Source organism: Camellia sinensis, chromosome 11 (genome assembly GCF_055761805.1).
Source record: "Camellia sinensis isolate YWXY chromosome 11, ASM5576180v1, whole genome shotgun sequence".
Lineage (NCBI taxonomy): Eukaryota > Viridiplantae > Streptophyta > Magnoliopsida > Ericales > Theaceae > Camellia > Camellia sinensis.
Genome location: NC_138971.1, coordinates 131,638,416 through 131,653,701, shown reverse-complemented (window position 1 = coordinate 131,653,701; position 15,286 = coordinate 131,638,416). Strand labels below are relative to the sequence as shown.

The 15,286-nt window shown below is 33.7% G+C and overlaps 1 protein-coding gene across 3 annotated transcripts in view; it reads left to right on the top strand.

The window, feature by feature from the left end:
- LOC114283890 (uncharacterized) overlaps positions 1 to 15,286 on the top strand; it is a 167,821-nt gene that overhangs the window by 13,848 nt on the left and 138,687 nt on the right. Inside the window, exons 4-5 of one of the 3 annotated variants that reach the window (XR_003636729.2) lie at positions 1,005 to 1,433; positions 4,006 to 4,270. The exons of 1 other annotated variant lie outside the window; for it this stretch is intronic. The gene's annotated coding sequence lies outside the window, so the exon portion shown is untranslated. Of the gene's footprint in view, positions 1 to 1,004; positions 1,434 to 4,005; positions 4,271 to 15,286 lie in introns of those variants that run through there. One more of the 3 variants, XR_003636730.2, reaches the window with a different exon arrangement.

The following is a 15,286-nucleotide window of genomic DNA, read 5'->3' as shown; positions in this document are numbered from 1 at the left end:
AGTTTAAAAGCCTAACATCCATTATTATGATTATAATTTTAAGTGTACCATTTCTACATCATGTGAGCAAATTCTGTATAATTTTTGTTTGGTTGACTTAGTATTTTCCATAATATATTTGAGTTAATTTCTATAGAGCAATGCTAGGGACCCCAAAAGACATCTAAAAATTTTACACTAGTTTTTTCCTTTCCATTCACTTGGATCTCTTCTATTTCATTGATTTTGTGGGGATCTTCCTTTTCTTCAGGAAAAAAAAGGGAAAGAATACCTATTTGTGGTAGGTTTTTTTTTTTTTTTTTTTTTTTTGACATCTCTAACATTTCTGTTTCTATATTTTAGTTAGATACCACGTGGAAGGAGTTGGAACATAGTTCTAAATCGTAGTATCGGGTAATGTAACGGTATCGATCGCGGAGTATCGGTATCGGTAGTATTGATCAGTACGTATCGGGAATCGGGTGTCGTGACGGTGAAATTTTAAAAATCATTTAACAGGTTTTTCAGTTTTTTCTTTCCCGTACTGGTCCGAACCGGTGAGTATCGGCCCGTCGCGGCTTGTGTAACGGTTACAGACTAATACGTACCGCGACTCGGCTGATTCTCCTGCTATTTTCAATCTCAGCGGTATAACAGCCTGTGTTCGTCGCAGTGCCCTATTTTTTCGATACGTATCGGCTGATACGTAGCGTATCGGCCGGTTTTTAGAACTATGAGTTGAACCTTGATTTATGGCCAAATATTAGTAAGCAATTTGAAAGGGTAGATACACTTTACTTCTTTTTTATTTATTTATTTTATTTATTTTTTATTTTTTATCTTTAACAAATGCCCATTGAGCAGTGGTGAACAAGATTTTTTTTTATAAATTATGATCGTGATGATGGACATTTTGTTTTAAAATGAAGGGAGCATAATAGTTTGGCCAAAATTTCATATTCATATTCATTGTTAACAGCTCTTTTTCTTTTGCATTGCTCATATATTCATATTCATTGCCACAGAGAGCTAGAGAGAATGGAGCAGAGGCTTCACGGAGCAGCAATAAAAGGCAATGTTACATTATTACATCAAATACTCAAGAGAAGATCCACTAGTTCATGATAGAATGAACTTTGGTAGGTTTGGTTGGAGCCCTTTGCATGTTGCTACATTGCCTGGGCATGCAGACTTTGTGAGGGAAGTTTTGCGTCGAAATCTAGATCTTGCTGACGTTTTGGACTCTTCACAACGCTTGCCTCTTCACCTAGCGTTAGTAAAGGGGCACGTTGAGGTTGTAAAAGCGTTGATATCAGTAGATTCTGACATGTGTCTTGCTCGTGACAAAGATGGTAAAAATGCATTACATCTTGTAGTCATAAAGGGTAAGGTCGATGTGTTGAAAGTGTTAGTTCAAGCCAATTCCCAAGCAGCTGAAGTCGTGATGGATTGAGGTGAGATCATCTTACATTTATGTATGATGTGCAACCAGTTAGAGTGTCTGAAAGAATTGATGAATACCATTAAAAATAAAGAGTTTGTGAATGTTAAAGATGGAAGAGGTAACACCATATTACATCTAGCTATGGAGAATAAACAAGTTGAGGTATGACTGTAATCAAGTGTTTTTTTTTTTTTTTTTTTTTTTCATTAAACAAAAAATGATTTTCCCAAAGTTGCAACTAACTAATACTTATGCTTACTAATGCGACACTAGATGTAAACATAAAAAATGCTAGCAAGTACACAACATTAGACATTCTAGCACAAATTAGAAAGGATGTGGAAAATCCAGATGATATTAAAAATAAACTCCGAAAAGCCGGAGCCATGAACGGCAAGGATGTTGGACAGTGTGAGTGGCTGGCAAAGAAAAAAGAGACAATAATGTTGGTGGCAACGCTTATTGCAACAAGAGCTTTTCAAGCTGGGATGAACCCTTTGAGTGGTGTTTGGCACAATTCAGACGGACACAGAGTTGGAGAAGTTGTAATGGCTTATAATTATCAACATTCATACCCATATTTCATTCGTGCTAGCATAGTAGGATTTGTTGCATCCCTAATCACAATTTTTATAGCGATCCCGGGTTTTACCCCTTGTTGTACAGTGATCCGGATTTGGTTCCGTGGATGTTAGCAGTTGTTTATATCTTGTTTACATCATTTCGTACTTTGTATTTGAGTTATAGGATGTGTTGGGCAGGTTTGTTACAGGTTGGTTGTGTATGGGAGCAAATGGTTGCTGCTTAGAATTTTGGTCCTTCGCTCGAGCGAGCAGTTTGTCGCTCGAGCAAGCTCTTTGCTTTTGGTCCTTTGCTCGAGTCAGGGTTTCTTTGCTCGAGCGAGAGTTGAGTTTTGTGTCTGGTGGCTCGAGCCAGAGTTTCTTCGCTCGAGTGTGAAACTGCGTCTGGTTCTGGACCTGAGAGTTGCATTTCTTGGCTCAAGCAAGCTTTTCTTCGCTCGAGCGAGCTGGTTATTCTTCGCTCGAGCGAGCGTTCTGTCTCTCGAGCGTGCGTCTGGTTACAGACCTGAGGGTTTGAATTGTTGGCTCGAGCGAGACGTCCTTCGCTCGATCGAGATAGGTTTCTTTTGTTTGGTCGCTCGAGCGACCAACTCTTCGCTCGAGCGAGCCTGTTGTATATCAGCAGGCAGCAGCGGGGAAAACATCAGTTTTTCATCTTCTTTCATTTTGCAAACCCTAGATCCGACTCTCTCTCTCTCTATACTTGTCTTCTCTCTAAGGTTTGATCTATCTAGAGTGAGTTTCTACTCTTAGTCCTTTGTTAAAAAGATAGAGTGGGTTGAGAGTTTCGTTTTAATTTGAAAAACATGGGATTTGGAGCACGTTGGTTTTTGGTCTTCATCTCCGTTTGAGCTCAAACTTCGAGATAGGGATATCCTACTTCTCCTTATGAGCTTTGTCTTTAAATTTTAGCATTTTGATATGTTGGGGGTTGTTGGGTAATTTTGAGAAAGTTTGGGCCTTTATGTAATTTTACAAAAGAAGGGGTTTTACTTATATAAACCTATACGCATGTTTAGCATGGAGAAATGAGGTAAATGTTGGGTTATTGATAGAAATGGAACCTTAGGGTTGTTTTGTTAATTATGGGAAATGCCCTAATTACATCGATAAATTAATGTGTAAAATTAATTTTGAGAAATGAGAAATTGAATTGAGAATGTTGAAATTGGAAATGTAAGGGATTAAAGGGTGTAGTTGGATCATTTATCACTCACCTAGTTGAAATGTTGATATTTTACCAATTTGGTACATTTATTTTTTGTTTAGAAATAACTGTTTTGGGCTATCGGTGGAGAATAGTCTTGATTGTTGTAGACAATGCATGATGATTAGGCAAACTAAAACTAATCGATTGGGTGTGCTATCAAATATAGCGGTTGGAATAATACATTAACTTTATGTATTTATTGATTATGTATATGATCTACGTTTATATACATTGTGTGTGTGGGAGGAGATAGGGGATGTACTCCACGGTTTAGGGGAAGAAAGGGGATGGACCTCTAAACCGGATTTTGTTTGACATTGATACAGCACTACAATGTGTATCAATTGTGGATTATGGAAGTGTTTGAATTGAATTGATATAGCACTAAAATGTATATCGTTATCAATTGTGAAGTATAGAAGTATTTCTATGTCATATTAATACAGCACCAAAATGTGTATCCTTCGTGAAGTATGGAAGTGGTTTATGTGTTATTGGTACAGCACCAAAATGTATATCCATCATGAATTTCAAAAGTGTTTTAAAGATGAGTCATAATCTCTTTAAGTTATTTGGCTAGGTTCGGAGCCTTGTTTTCAAACTCAAAGTTGAAAAAGAAGTGAGAAATGAAATGTAACATGGATTTGAATGTCATGAAACTGTAATGTGTTATAAGTGGGAATATAAGCGTGGACCATCTATCGAATGCTGTTATTTTAGTCATTGTTTATAGTTGGTTTAGTATATTTCTACTGGGCTGTGGCTCACCCTATATGGGATATCATTTTCAGGTACAGGTAGCATGCCACTTCAAAAGACATAGCTTGGGAGGCTAGAGGCAGACAGACGTTTTTTTTGTTGTTGTTTGCTTTCCTTTGATGTATTACATGTAAATTCAAGCCAAGTGCTTAATATGTATTGAGTTAGTACTCTTCTTTTTGTAACCAAGTGTTGACTTGGAAAGCTGTAAGCCCGTAGAGCATTTGTTTTTGTTGTTAACATGTAATACCGTTGTAAGAACTACTCTAATAAATAGAAACATGTTTAATTCTCTTATATTGTTGCATGTCAAGAATGATGGATTTTATGTATTTTTTTGAGGGCGTTACAATTTTGTCGCTCATAAGTGGATTGCCATTCAAGAGAAGGATTTTCATGTGGATTTTAGCTAGGATCATATGGTTGACCATTACATCAATGGTAGTAACATATGCAATTTCAATTGTTGTGATCATACCAAAAATTGACAGAGAACCACTCAGTTATACAATTGCAGTTGCAATGATCGTGTGGTGCGGTGTAATGACAATTCTATTCTTACTAAACACAGCTCGCTTAGTGAAAAAGACACTTGGCGAGGAATGGAGTAGACATCTGGTTACCAAGAGAATTCAAAGAATCAATTCACTTGAACTACACTAGGGTGTCTGAAAAAATATTAAATTACTTTAAGTCAGTCATGCTAATATTTGATCCTTATGTTGTTTTTATCTTTACATTTGATCTTTATGTTTAATGTGTGCAAGTCTGTTATTTTCTTTTGGTTATTAAATTTATCTTGAGACGTAAAAATGAAAATTTTCTTAAATTTATCTTCTGCCAATATTAAAAGTGTGGGGTTGATTATTTTTCTTTTAAACCTCAAGGGAGGTGAGTGTAATTTACCCCTTAATATATAAAATTACGTTCACATCCTTGAAATTTGAAGAAATATAATTTGTTCACACTTTTGATATAATTATATTGACTTCCCTTTTAGTATGGTTAAAATGATTGAAATTAATGTTGATGATGGGTACACACTGAAATAAATAAAAATAAATATACATTTTAATTGAAATAGATGGCAATTTTTTTTTTCCTTTTTCCACTCATACTACTAACCAAATAAAATCGGGTTAGTTTGGCAAAAAGTTCCCAGAAAATTGTTTTCTGGAAGAAATTTTTTTGAATACAATGCTCTTTTTAAGAAACACCAAACACTTGTTTTCTAATTTTTAAAAAAATTATGTTCACATAAATTTAAAATTCACTGTTTAATATAGACTTAAAAAAAAGGATGCCAGACTAGACAAAATATTTTTAGCCCTTGGGTGTTTGGTTTAGTTTTTGAAAATTGTATTTGAGTTTTTTGGTCTTCATTTTTTTTTTTTTTTTGGTCTTGGTGAAATTTTTAATATTTTAATAATTTTTTTAAAACTTTTTCAATAAACCTATCTAAATCCACTTAAATTTAGTGAAAATTGTATTTGTGAAGAAATTTTTAAACATAAATATTTTACGTTTTAAATGCATCTAAATGAAGTGAATTTAAAAAGTAAAGAAAATAAATATGAAAAAAATTTACTCAATACAGAGGCTAAAAAACTAAAACAGTTTTTGAATTTCAAATCTAAAAATTATTTTTGGACACTTGCGGTTTTGTAAGTGGACTACTCTTCCCTCTTACCATGTTGCACCAAAATTCATCAGGTCAAAGATGCAGTTTGAAGCTTGAGAAACTTTGGGCTTTATTTTTGTTCAAATTGTAATATATGTTTCTCATGGCCTATTTTTGCGTTTACCACACTTAAAAGGAAAGTAATGAGTTTAAGTCTTAAAAATGTGAATCAAATAATATTTAGGTAAACTACTAATAGGTCCTAACAGTTAGTACTATTAGTAATTAACTAATAGGTCCTAACATGGGAATAATATTTCAAGCCTTAATTGGACTTGTTTACTTACAAGTCTTGTTTGTTTTTTCATCTATTAATATTCCCATGGCACCTTATCACCAACATCTACCGGCTATTATCTTCGGTTGTCGGAGACCATCTTTGGCCACTGACTACCACTTCTAACTGTTGGCAACCACCGTTGACCTCCAACAATTACCTTCAACTATTTTTTTTGGTAATTTTCCATCTCCAACCCGTCACTACCGCCAGCACCTCCTCAGATTTGGTGGCAACAAGAGAAAAAGAGAAGAACAATGACGAAGAGAATGAAGTAGAGGAATGAGGAACCTTTCCTAGAAGTTCTTGTCATTCTTCACATTCACAGATCAACACAAAGAATCAAAGGCAGATTCAGTAATAAATTTATCATTGACATTGACACATTTTTTAGTGATAAATTTATCGCTAGATATATCATCACCGTCACAAATCAATACAAGAATTTAAGATTATTCAGTGATAAATTTATCACTGATGTATTAAACTATGATTTGCAGCTGATTTGGTTTAAGAAAAATAATGAGGGATGGAGGAAGATAGAGATAAATGTTAACAGTGATAAATTTATCATTGATTAATAACCAGATCATTTAATCAGTACTCTTTTACACTCTTACACTCATACTCATATACATACACATTCATTCACAAACACATTCACACATTTGTACACACACACACACATAAACACACAAAAAAAAAAAGTAACACTAATAAATTTACCATTGTAGATTTATATAAATTTTACAAACAATAGATTTGGTTTGACTAGATCTTTACCAACAAATTCATGGAGATCTATCACATAGTAAAGAGAGAGAGAGAGAGAGAGAGAGAGAGACCTGATCTCACTAGAAAGAGGCCCATCGACCATGTAATGGCTACATCTTGATGATGAAGATGGCTACAATACTATATCGATATTGTAAATAGCTAGATCTGAACAATGATGGTGTAGATTGGTGATGGTAGTGGTGGTTCATGAACGGTAGTAGTGGATCGGTAATGGTGGCGAGTAGATCGAAGGTTATATAGTATAGATCAACAATGGCGAAGTGCAAATCAGTGGTGGTGGAGATAAAAAAATGATAGAAATTATTGATGAATGATGGTGGTGATTGAATAATGAGGTGGTGGTGGCAGTGGTCGGTGACGGATGGACGACTATGGCGACAGTGATGGTATAACGACGGTGGCAATAGACAGTGGTGGTTTGAAGCTCTTTAGAGAAATGGTAGATAGAGAGAGAGAGAGAGAGAGAGAGAGAGAGAGGAGAAAAGCTTCATGGAGAATTGATAGAAAGCAAGAGAATATTACAGAAAAAAGATAATATATAAGGAGTAATAAATTAATGAGGATAATATAGGTAATGGAGGATTTATTAATTGGTGGTGTTACATGAATCAATTAATATACTAACTAGTGTACCAACACTAGTTATGACATTATTATTGACTACACTCATTATATAAATTACAAATGTCAAAAACCTTTTAAATTATGCTACATCATTAATAAAGTATATTAGTCAGTACACTTATTGATACATATAATATTATATTTTTAATACATTTAAAAGGTCAATATGACTAAATGGTATTTAAGTCAACTTAATGGGACCCTAAATATTTGGAGACTTATGGGCTGGTGATATGGATTGTACCTAATATCAAACAAACCGTGCTCCAAATTAGTAGGTCAGATTTTCGGTTTTATCCTTGCAACGCAACTCACTAACCCATCATTCTCAACTCACATTAATTCTCACAGAAAACTCACTGATTTGATGGAATTGAATTCTGTAGAGATGCAAATCTTTATAAAAATGGAAAACAAAAATAATATTAAAATTGACAGTATAAATAATGAAATTTATCCAAAATTTACTAGGGTCCATGACAAAGCGTTGGACGATATTTTTCATCAATCCACCAAAATTCATGCGGGCGCGGGCTGATTGATTCAAATTAGTGCTCTTGCCTTGTTTGGCCACATGAGAAAATAAATACTAAAAAAATGTTTTAAAATTATTTTTTTTTCCAAAGAAGGAGAAAAAACCATATAAAATAATAAATATTTTTTTTATTTTTATCAAATTAGACTTTAGTATTTTCAAAAAAAAAAAAAAAGAAATTTAAAAAAAATCAATCAAATAAGGTGAATTGTAGTTGAATTAGGTCTCGTTTGGTAATATCACTTTTTAGCCTAAAAGCTAAAAAGTCACTGAAAAAATCAAAAACTCAACAACTTATATCAAAAAGTCAAAAATTTCCTTGTCTCTCTACTTTTTGCACATTTTTTTTATAAAAATCAAATAGTCATTTCAAACATACTAGTTTTTTTACATCATATTTTAGTCAAAAAGTTAAAAAGTTATTGTACGAGCACAGAATAAACTTCTCGTATAATCTTTGTTGATTAAGTTTGCACTTTTCCAAACGTCGTCGCTTTACTACCTGAAAACACAAATGTGAGCAGCTATCGGGTGTGTGTCAAAAACCCTTCTAATGCCTAAGTCAACAATTAGACAATAGACAATAAACTTTGTATATTTGAGAGTAAGAATTGCAATACTTGTGCATAGATTATGTCATGAGTTTTTATGGATTATGCATTACACGATCCTAGTAAAATTCTAACTCTCCTTAGCAAAGGTCTGCTAAGATTCCCATGCCTAGGGATAATACTTATCCTTAGAGTACCCTCATAACTGCAAGCCAAGTGAGATGGCCACTCCCTCATACTCGGATAAACACGCCTGACCGAGCTGACTTATCTCAATCCCTTGTCACCCGGACCACACGACCCGAAGCCGAGCAACTGGATGGTTCTTTGCCGAAAAACTCATAGCTCGGCCTTCTTTATCAACTATATTCCGGTCCGATAAAGGACTGCCTTCACATGCTAAGCCCAAGCCTAAGCCCAAGCCACACACTTATGATTGCACAGGGATTGCTCGGTCCAAGATCGATCTGCATAAGTCTTCTCACGGCCCAACTACAAAAGAAAAGTCCACGTAGCTCAGCACAATTTGCACACAAATTACTTTCTCAATTACTAAAAAAGCATGTTCCTAAACAGGGCCTTAGTATTTGTTTTTATTTGGTTTAGTTAGAAGACTACAACACATCCCAACTTTCAATATCAAATATATATATATATATATATATATATATATTTTAGTAGGTGACTTGTGCGATGTACGAGAATTTATTTTTAAAATAAAAAATGAGTTAATTACTTAAAAGTCTTATTTATAAATATTATGGTAGCTTAGGTCATATGTAAGATTTTTTAAACCAATAAGTCCTATTTAGTAAAACTGACAATATTATCATTTTTTTTTTCAATTTTTAAAAGTAAGAACATTATCAATTTTGCATAGTAATGTTCCAGATAATTGTCTCACTAATTGATATGAAGAAAAAAATAGAGCATAAAATTATACATTTTTGTCTTTCTATTTATTGGTTTGATTTAACTATCTAATAAAACTATGAACATTAATAGTTTTTTTTTAGTTTTAAAACTTAGAACATTATTAGTTTTTTAATTTTAAATTTTTTTTATTATTATTTTTTTTCAGTTTTGCACACTAATGTTCCATCATCATATTCTTTTATAGACACAAAATTTTCATTTTTGCACAAAAAAATAATTCAATTTTTTCAAAAAAAAAAAAAAAACATATTAGTTTTTTTTTTCACATAATTTTTTTTTAGTTTTTAGTTTTTTAAATTTGAAAGTTGATATTTTAAAGTTTTGGAAATCAAAATAAATGTGAAATCATTATGTTACCTTCATAGATAATCGTAAATAATGAACAATCATTATTTGATGGGTAATTCCGACTATTAAAAATTTAATGAGACTTAAAGGTTAAAAAAATCTTGGTTAGGACTTAGAAAAATGCATGAGACCCCCAGTGGGGGTGCTGGGGTCCCTTCTGATTGGCCCAAAAACTGTTTTCTTTTTTTTTTTTTTTTTTTTGGTTTTCAGCCATTGGCAGCCTCCCACGTGGAGGTGGGGGTGCTGGGGGTCACCCCCCACTGGGGGCCCCCAGCATTACCGTAGGACTTAAGTTCATAATTTAGGACTTGTGTGTAAATGCCTCATAAAAAATTGATTTTGAATTTAAATATTTTATGTATAGAAAAATTTTACAATTAAAAGTCAAATATAAACAGATTTGCTAGTGGTTGATGAAAATTTTTGGCACTGTGTGTGATGATCCTATATAAAATAAGTTTATAAAAATAATTTCTTTCAAAGTTAAAAAAAAAAGAAGGTTTTTTCTTAAACTGAAATCAAATCCTCATTTGTGTTAATTAAATTTACCAAAAATCATGGATTTCACTTGTATTAAAATATTTTTTAAAAAATAAAAAATAAATACAACGAAAAATTCTATAATATACAAATTATGATTTGGTAATAACTCATGGTGTATTGATTTGGTTATTAATCAAAAAGGTCTTCTCTAATTTCTTATGTTTTTGGTTATGTCTAAAGTGGTGCATTAGGTCTTTAATTATACTTCAAGTGGAGTTTGATTATGATCTATTATAATATTTTTATATGACAATATTTAAATATTTTATTATAAGAAAAAGTGCTTAAGGTGGATTGACCCAAAGGTAGAATTTATGTTTATATCAGTAAGATCGTAAGAGTTATTTATAATGATGCATAAAAAATTACAAATTCAAATCATAAACAGTGTTGTCAAAAAGAATCAAACACAAAATCTCTATAACCTTATCAATTATAGTTCTCAAAGGGGTTTTGATTAATTATGTGACATATCATGATAACTGCAAAATTTTTATTCTAGCCTTGCATATCTTTTCTGGCAGAGCTCATGAAGGTGTATTATCAGTATTAAAAATTATTCAGGAAATATTAATAGGTGCCTTAAATATACACAATTATTTTTTATGAATCATCATTCTTTCTATATAACAAAAAAATCATTATTCTTTAAAATAATACTCCACACTATTTATCATTTGATATTTATCAATTGGTCTTCTAAAAACTTAACCAAAAAAAAATTGAGTTCTATTATTTTAGTCAATGAGTATCAAATTAGATGCGACACGTGTATGTAAATCACTTCTAGAAATATGATTCTGACATAAAATCACAATAGAGTTAACTTTAATTAATGTAATAATTTTTACATTGTGATATGTGTTACAAAAGAATAATATTAATTTAATCTAAAATAAAATTTTAAAAATAACACCCAATTAGTATACATTGATGTGTGTTTGGAAGGCATAAAGTGGTGATCTCAAGTCTTAACCATTGAACCAATGGTCACCCCTATATAAAATAAAATTTTAATTGAAATTATTTATTTTAATAATCTTAGCTTTATCGTTCTATAAAAGTGTTACTTGAATACTTATATATAATAAATTCAGTTAAATTATTTGTTTATTTTGATAATTTTAGTTCTATTGTGCTATAAAAGTGTAATTATCATGTAATGATTTTATGTGATATATATTAAATTATAAGATAATAAAATAAACACTTATTTTGATATTAAAATTAATAGTTAAATTAGAAAAAGAATTAGTAATATAAAGCTAAAAGTGATTCTAATTAGAGAAAATTAGTGATAAACCCAATCTAAGAAGGATGTAAGGTATTAGGTTAGAATATCTTTTATTGGTGAGAAGTCCACGCTTTGTGACATAACTGTGAGAAATCCTAGAAGACATTTTGCTTCTAATTTTATCCATTGACTTTTTTTTTCTCTATCTGTTTGACTTTTCGTTGACTATCTGTTTAAATTCATATTTATCTGTTCAATTTTTCTCCTAAATTCTATCTATCTGTTCATTTTTCCCCATAAATCCTATTTATTTGTTCGATATATCTAATTCTTGACCATCTGTTCATTTTTTTCCCCTAAGTTCTATCGATCTGTTCAAAATTCTTGACTATCTGTTCAATTTTTCTCATAAATTCTATCTATCTATTGAAAATTTGTGTCAACTTTTTTGTTTATCTATTGCAATCATCATCATCAACATCATTTTTTTCCATATCTATCTCATACATACACATACTCACAGATATACATACCTACAATGACTAGAATAAAATTGACTAATGAAAAACAAAACAAAAAAAATTAACTGAGAAATTAGCAATAAATCAATCACATACTGACTAGAAATTTGACTGATGAAAAGTTCAGTCACCAGGAACTTTGAAGGAAAAGAAAAAAATGAAAATTAGAAACACTTGTGTTTCTTCAAATCACAAAATAATTAGGTTTGTTACAATGAATTAAGTCCACTATTTCCTTTCTAGGGAAAGCAACAAAACAATTTGCATACCACTAGGATCTCAAAATGACCGCTGTTCATGGGTCTACCAGGAAAGTAAGCGTATCGCTTTTCATGCCCATAGTGTGCTTAATGACAATCCTCCTAGGGTTTTTAGGGGACCGAACAAGGATGCCGTCTTCGAGTCCACCTTACCGAACCGAGTTGACAAATGTTCGGCTAAACCACGTCACCGATGAGATTTAGGGCCGGAAGCATACTAGGACCATAAACCTTAGAAGCTGAGTGAATACTTTGAGTTTCTCCGATTGTTTGAAAAAAATTTAACGAGAAACAAATCCATCGCCATTAACGAACCTATTCGAGGACTCCTCACTGCTTGAGGAACTCTCAGTCGAAGGAGAAGGCGACGTCAATCACCATGGCATCACCTGATTGTCTCCTTCCTCATTATCCCCTCCGTCGCTCTCCTCATCGACATTATACCTTTTCACTCCATCACATCCTTCGAAACAACTCTCACACACCGAAACAGTCCGGTCAACTCTCGCATCAAAAGCTTTCCACGGCATCGGAGACTGACAAATGTGATTGTAACTGTTGCCACCGGAGCAGTGCAAGAGAAAGATAGATCATCAAATGCTGGTCCAGGTCTCTCGATCTCTGCTCGTAACTTGATCTGGAGACAAAAACGATAGAGGAGGATAGGGAAGGATCATCTACGGAGAAGAGCGAAGGAGCATGACGGAAGAAGCAACGACAGAGTAGCATAGAGATAAAGAGAGAGAGAGAGAGAGAGAGAGAAGGGTTAGGGTTTAGAAAGGAAGAGAGAGTGTGTGTGTGATTGTGATAAGCGTGTATACAAGGTTTCTTGTCATTTTGCTTAAACTTGGCTTTTTAGAGAAAGTATTTAAGCACCTAAATCTTGGGTAAAGAAAATTTGAATTTACACTTTTCGATCGAATGCCCCACAAATTATTTAATTTTATTTTTATTTTTATATTAATTTGAAAAAAAAAATATTTAAAAATAGAACTACACAAAATTTATTTAAAAGATTAATTATATATATGTTGTGATTGTATTAAAAAGAAAATACATAAATTAATTATGTGGAGTACTGATTTTTTCTTTAATATTCTTTTTGAATTATTCATAGATATTGTATATAAGTTATGGAGGGTAAAAACGTTGACCCAAAGCCCAAGGGAATGGATATATGGCCCAAAGCATTTTAACCCAGCCAAAGCAAGCTCCGAATAAGGGCTAGGTCCAAACCCTTGATAGGTCCTTCTTAAAGAAACAAAGTCACGTGATAGAAAGTTTGAATGAGATCGCCTTCCGGGAAGAGATCCGGAACACAAAGGAAAGCCCTTGGATCCGTTGGTAACTGACGACGGAGATCAGAATTAATAGAGATGAGGATATGAGATCAATATATCCTGGCAACATGATCATTCGATAAGTAAGATTTGACGATCGAGGATGTGAGCCTGTGTCCGAACTAAATCTAGGCCATCCAAAATAAAACAGCTCCGATAATAGCAAATCAGGACAACTTGTCCACTTGCTTGACCAGTGTCCGGGGGCATAAAATACCACTGGATCAAGACAATCATCCAACAACCCAAATGCAAGGTATCGACACTATAAAAAGGAGAACCAAGGATGACAAAAGTAAGAAACAAAAATTGTATTAATACACAAATACAAATTAAGTTTTTCCTTTCAGATATATCATATCCAAACTATATTCTAACTTGATCATCGGAGGGTCCTCCCGACATCTTGGTATTTTTTCTACAGAGCACTAGGAGGAGCAGCTCATCTTGATTTCTCTATGGAGAAAAATTTCATCCTCCACAATTGGTGCCGTCTGTGGGAATCTCAAGAAAATATGAGTGCCCATCCCGTTCTAGACGAGATACCAACTGATCCCCAAAATTTTCTGATTGAAAATGTGGCTAGTGAAAAACTACGGCCATAATACTGAGGATATACTAGAAAAAATTCAGCTCGAATAGCTCCTCTTCCGGACCTTAAAAATCAACAGGGCCGGCTCGTTGAACGACTGATAACGGAGGTGGAGGCCCTCAAAGAAGAACTACGCATGACCCGAAGAAAGCCTGGCGAATGAGCCAGAACTGCCAATAATCAAAGGCGAACTAATCTTCATCAAGCCACAAGCCAAATAGCTAGCAGCAATCCCGATCAGACACGAAAAAAAAAAGAAGCATTAGGTGACCAGAAAGGATTCTCCGGACAATCTGGAGAATGACATGCGAACTTGCTCGACGGTCGAACATGGAGACATCTAAAGCCCGTTCGACGTAAACTTTTCACAGACGACTTAGCATCCCCATTCTCCCGAGCAATAGATAGTACAGATCTACCGGAGAGGTTCACCTCGCCAAAATTCAACCTGTATGACGACAAAGGGGATTCGACCAGCCACATCCAACATTATACACAGGCCATGACATTATGGAACAACAATGGCCTAATCATACCGAATGTTCTCCTCAAGTTTAGGGGAAATGGCGTTACGCTGGTACTATAAGTTGGAAGCCCGATCCATTATGGATTGGGGACAACTACAGCAAGCGTTTGTCTCAGGGTTTATCACCAACAGTCGGCCACCAAAAGAGATTGATGTGCTTCTCACAATGAAGAAAGATGATATGGAAAGGCTACGGGAATATTCCAGCAGGTATTGGATGGCTTATAATGAGATCGATAATTGCAATGAACAGCTAGCAGTAGCCTCATTTAAGTTAGGATTGCAGCTTGAGAGCAAGCTCTGATTGTCCCTAATAAAGAAACCACCGACCGATGTGGGGAGTTTAATGAGATGAGTGGAATAGCATTGCAAAATCGAAGACGACATACGAGGCATCGAAGAATCGAAGCCTGCTCAGATTCCGACGAAGGTTCCAAGAAAAGACGAGAAAAAGTCTTCTGACAGCAAAAGGAAGGAGTCCAATCCAATTGCCGATTAGCTGAAAATTTGAAAAGAAGTCTTCCGAGCAATTATTACCACTTTCAAT